Here is a 6000-nt window from a genome sequence, read left to right as displayed (position 1 = left end):
TTATTTACCCAAAAAATGGATAGAGTTGAATTTATACGTAGTTCCGAGGATATGTGACGTAACTTAACACAAAATGCAAAGATAAATAAAAAGTGTAAATATAGATTGGGGAGAATGCTAAAATAGATAAGGTTATCAGGAATAATGAATCTCAGGATTCAATAAATATAATCAATCTAAGAAATCAGAAAGAACGGTTCTTTTCTGTAGAAGAATATAGCCATTTTATTACAATGTAAGCCTTGGAAAAACTTGTCTTACAGAAATAACCAAGCCCTTTTATAGTGGAGAGATTTGGCTCTAAGCATAATAAAATAAACATTCACTGGGAGACCCATGATAAGTCAACTTTTTCATAATTTCTACCAAGATTCTCTCTAGTGGGATTGCAACGGAATTTGTCTGTGAGCTCGATCTTGCTTAGAACCCTCGATTTTGGTTTGAGATTGATTTCGGCTCGAACTCATGATCTTGGTTCGAGCCCGATCCTGGCTCGAGCCCTCGAATTGATTCGAGGTCAATGTCGGTTGGTCTCTGGATTGTCAGCATGGTAGATTTTGATTCGAGCTTGGTAATGATATCGAACTTGACACGGATCGGCCTCACCAGGTTCGAGGATAGTTTGCTCCACCTTCGGGATCTCACTTTGATAAATCATCATTTGAACTCGATCGGACGTGCTAAGGCCGAAACCTATTTCGACCGTATACAGATAGTCCCCTCGTTTCTCAGAAAGAATGTGACGAGAAACGATATAATTTTTTAACAGCTCGATCGGATTATATCCTGTCATTTCCATCGGGTTCGACCATGATGCATCTGGTAGCTGTCCCGTCGGTTTAGTCTTTCAAGCCATTTAACGCATGTCAGGCGGTGGTCGGCCATTGTTGATATTGAACCGTCATCGCTTGGACCTATAAATAACCCTTTCTTTTATTTTTTTTACCATTTTTACATCTTCTATCTTCCAAATTTTCCAAGTTCTTCTTCGTACTCTCCATCTTACCAGTAAATCTGTGATTTCTTTCCGCAAAAATCCTTCTTCAATTCTACCAGATCTTTGTCCCTTTCTTCTACTCCGCACCTTTGAATTCAAAAATGGCGAAAACATCGCAAACCATTCCTCAGAAAGAGAAAGCTTCATCTTCACAGTGTGCCGCCGATGAGACACCGGCAGAACCAAGGCCTGAGGAGTGTGTTCTCGGGGCGTGTGTCCTTACTTCAGATTTTAAGGTCGATAAAGGTTCATTGGTCCCTGACCGGTGTGAGCCTGTATCGAGGTACATGTGTTCGATAACCGAAAAGCACCTCGAACAGCTAAAGAAAGATTGCAATTGGGGTGAGAAAGAAATAATAATTCCTACGCCCGACGAAGATATCACTTCTTACGTGAAAAGGGTTTTTGAATATGTATACTTACCCTTTCACTTTGGGTCCCTTTAATTCTGTTATTATTGACTTCTGTCGACAATACCAAGTAACCCTAGGCCAGGTCCATCCTTCTTTGTGGCGGATCGTTATCCTGATCCGATATTTTGTGAGCAAGATCAAGGGGATGTCGTTCACCCTCGATCATCTTATCCGATTGTACCGTCGTCAACTTTTTCGAGGGGGGTTAATAAAACTCCAGCGTCAGGCTACCAAGGCTCTATTCTCAAGTATTGACGAGGACAGGGACCGGGGTTGGATGGGCAGGTTCGTTCGAGTAAGGACTTCGGACCTGATCCCGACTGAAAAGATGCCCTTTCCCGAGGAGTGGAATATGAAACGTAAGTGTGATCTTGTTGTTACTTCTATTTTCTTCTTTCATTTATTCTCTCATTGACACTCCCCCTTCTTCTTGATGTAGCGGTTCCCTGGATGCCCGGAGCAATCCCCGATCTCAAGAACTGGGTACGAGCCCTTGTTTCGACCTCCACATACGCCGAGCGCTCATGGCGTGATTTGTCAAAGGGTCGGTGGGAGGCCAAAAATCACGGTAAGCCCATTTCTCGGACTCTTTGATGATCCGAACGAGGCGGTTTTCAAAATATTTTATTAAGGTTTCCCATATGCAGGTTTGGGTAAAGACGCGGTTTTGAGGCCTTTGCCCAATGAAGAGGGAATTTTGGCCTCTGTCCCAAAGCCGGTGAAGGAAAATAAAAGGAAGAGAGCCTCGGTTCCCGAATATCCAAAACCGAAGAAGAGGATGGCTCGTAAACCGAACAAGAATGTCATTCCTTTGACCGTGGAATCCGTTCTGCGTCTAAGGGATGAAGATTAAGAAGAAGAAGAAGAAGAAGAAGAAGAGAACGATGAGTGCGCTCTGGCGGTCCGAACGAAGAGAACCACCGATGCCTCATCGCCGGCTGGATCGATGATACTCTATGAGGCTCCGCCTCGAACTGAAGATATACCGGAGAAAGATTCGGGTAGAGTTCCTGAACTATCGGATATCGAAGACGCATCTCATCGAAGTCAATCGGCAGGGGATATGATCGAAGAGCCCCTCGAACCCCTTCGAACCGAGGGGAACGCTCCAGGCGAGCCATTTGGGGCAGCAACAATCGAGGATTCGCCTACCTTTCCCGCTTTTTCCGCAGGGGTGATTCGGGAAGCTCAAGCTCTGGGAGCCCTCGATCTAGACAGGCCTCACGATGAAGAAGATCCCTTTCCTGACCTGTTTACCGACATTGAGGACGTTGTCGGTGCTAGTGATGAATCAGATCTTTTTCACGGAGTGCGGCATGCTTTGAATCAGGTGAGCTTTTAAAGCTATTTTGTCGGTACTATCTTCATGTTCGTTTTTTCATTAACTTCGCTTCTTGTTTCTTTGTAGGTAGCGGCAGTTCATTGTGAACAATGTTCTCGGTCCCAGAATGAGCTGCATCGATACGCGACCGACCTACAACGAGCTACTGACGAGAGGAACTCCCTTGGACTTTCCTTAGGGCAGAGAGAGCAGGAAATAAAAGACCTCTGTGCTGAGCTGGCTAGGGCTTATCGAGATCAGACCGATTTGTCTGAGCAGGTAATGATGCTTTTGAAAGCCTATGGGCTTGATACCAGAACGATAGCTAACATTTCGGTCTCACAGCTGCAGCAAAAAATCGAGATGATCGGGAAGCTTTGTGAGGAAGTCGACGTGATAAGAACGGAGTCTTTGCAGTGGAAAAAAGGTATGGACCGCTTTGCTGCCGGAAAAGAGACTACTCGAGCCCAGTTATCATCGTCCGAAACCCAACTTCAGAAAATGAAGGAAAAAGTCCTGGTTCAAGCAAGGAAAATTGAGGAGCTTGAGGCTCGGTTAGCCTCTGTACTTGCCAAGGCCGAATCCGATGCCGAAAAGGCAAAGACCGATGCGGATACGCTCGTGGCCGTCTATCGAGCCGATGCTGAAGCTGCCCAAGTCCAGGCAAGAGAGGCAGTCGAGTCCGCCGATATTTGAGCGCATTGGGTCGCCGAACTTGCTAAGTGCCGATCCAGAAGGGAAACTCTCGAGGAGATCTATGCCCATGGCTTCGATCTCGCTAAAGAGATAAAAAGGGCTAAAGAACTCGAAGCCGATGTTAAAGCTCTAGTTTCAGATGGCGATGACGATGAAGATGAGAGCAAGAGCAGATCCGAAAATGTGGGAGCCTGATAAAGAAGAGACCGCTCATGGTCGAGAAGTTTAGTTTTTAGTTTTTACGTTGTAATCTCCCATGTAGATAAATTTGTATATAAACATATCTCCCTTTCTGCCGACTTGCTTCTGTTTTTGTTTCCTGTCTGGCGAGGACTTTATTCACGCCTTATGAATGTTTTCACAATGATTTACACAATTTAATCAAGTTTGGACTTCGTAGCTTCTGTAACCGAGCGAGCGCTTACTCAAAACTTGGGGCAATGTAGCCCTTTAGGCTTATTAGTTGTCAAGGATTCGATCTTGAAGAAATATAGCCCGTAGGCATAATGGTCGAGTGAGTGTTAGCTCGAACTCGAAGTAATATAGCTCGTAGGCTTAATGGTCGAGTGAGTATTTGCCCGAACTCGAAATAAAAATAGTCCGTAGGCTTAGTCGAGTGAATGATCCGAACTCGAAGTAATGTAGCCTGTAGGCTTAATGGTCGAGTGAGTGTTTACTCGAACTCGAAATAAAAAATAGCTCTTAGGCTTAATCGAGTGAATGATTCGAACTCGAAGTAATGTAGCTTGTAGGCTTAATGGTCGAGTGAGTGTTTGCCCGAACTCGAAATAAAAATAGCCTGTAGGCTTAATCGAGTGAATGATTCGAACTCGAAGTAACGTAGCCCATAGGCTTAATGGTCGAGTGAGTGTTTGCTCGAACTCGAAATAAAAAATAGCCCATAGGCTTAATCGAGTGAATGATTCGAACTCGAAGTAATGTAGTCCGTAGGCTTAATGGTCGAGTGAGTACTTTCTCAAACTCGAAATAAAAATAGCCCGTAGGCTTAATCGAGTGAATGATTCGAACTCGAAGTAATGTGGCCCGTAGGCTTAATGGTCGAGTGAGTGTTTGCTCGAACTTGAAATAAAAATAGCCCGTAAGCTTAATCGAGTGAATGATTCGAACTCGAAGTAATGTAGCCTGTAGGCTTAATGGTCGAGTGAGTGCTTGCTCGAACTCGAAATAAAAATAGCCCGTAGGCTTAGTCGTCGAGTTTATCTTAATTCTGATTGCATAATAAATCTCAAAATAGAGGAATTTTTCCTTGGATATAAGACGCCGATAAAGAAGAGAACTTTCTTCGCACGTTATTGCACGCTTGGGTTCGGGCCAATCTATATGAGCATAGTTCGCTTCGACCATTAGGCTCTTACAATTTTTCCTATTGGAACCCTGTTGTTGTGAAATAACTTTCTTGCGAGACCTCGGATATTGTTGTAAATGCTGCACGATCAATGGTTTCCTCATTGAAAACCTTGCCGAAAAACCCATTTGGGATAAAATCGGTCTAAGGGAAAAAGAGTGCAACGCGTGCTTCCTAACGAGAGACCCGTCTTAGCCCTTGTTCGGATTTCTGCAGGGGTCAGTTTTGAGATATACACGGATATAGAAAGGTTGTACCTTAGCAGTAGTACAGTTTTAGATGTGATACATTCCAACTGCTTGATAGTTATTTGCCGTTTATAATGCCGAGCATGTACGATCCCTTTTCGATGTTCTCGAGCACCTGATATGGTCCTTCCTAATTCGGTCCTAGTTTCCCTTCGTTCGGATTTCGGGTACTAATGGTAATTTTTCTCAACACTAAGTCCCTAGGCTTGAAATGGCGGAGCTTGGTTCTTTGATTATAATATCTTTCGATTCGCTGCTTTTGAGCGGCCAATTGGACGAGAGCAGCTTCTCGTCTTTCGTCTGATAGTTCGAGGCTTGTATCCATAGCCTCGTTATTTGATTCTTCCATCGCGAATCAAAATCTGGCACTGGGTTCACCCACTTCGACTGGTATCAATGCTTCAGACCCATATACTAAGGAGAATGGGGTCACCCCCGTACTGGATTTTGAAGTTGTCCGATATGCCCAAAGGACTTCGGGCAGGATTTCTCTCCATCTCCCTTTAGCGTCGTTCAATCTCTTCTTTAAGTTTTGAATGACAGTTTTGTTTGTTGATTCGGCCTGCCCATTCCTACTGGGGTGGTATGGCATTGATAGTATCCTTCTTATCTTGTGGTCTTCGAGGAATCTTGTTACTTTGCTGCCAACGAATTGTTTTCCATCGTCGCATACTATTTCGGCAGGAATCCCGAATCGGCATATGATATGATCCCAGATAAAGTCTATAACTTCTTTATCTCTTATTTTCTCGAACGCCTGCGCTTCAACCCATTTAGAAAAATAGTCAGCCATAAATAAAATGAATTTGGCTTTACCTGGGGTCGATGGCAGAGGACCGACGATATCCATTCCCTATTTCATGAATGGCAATGGGGATAGGACCGAGTGGAGTTGTTCTTCAAGTTGGTGGATCATCGGTGCGAACCTTTGACATTTGTCACATTTACGAACAAATTCC

This window comes from Nicotiana tabacum, chromosome 2 (assembly GCF_000715075.1).
Source record: "Nicotiana tabacum cultivar K326 chromosome 2, ASM71507v2, whole genome shotgun sequence".
Classification (NCBI taxonomy): domain Eukaryota; kingdom Viridiplantae; phylum Streptophyta; class Magnoliopsida; order Solanales; family Solanaceae; genus Nicotiana; species Nicotiana tabacum.
Note: the sequence above shows the minus strand (reverse complement) of the source record.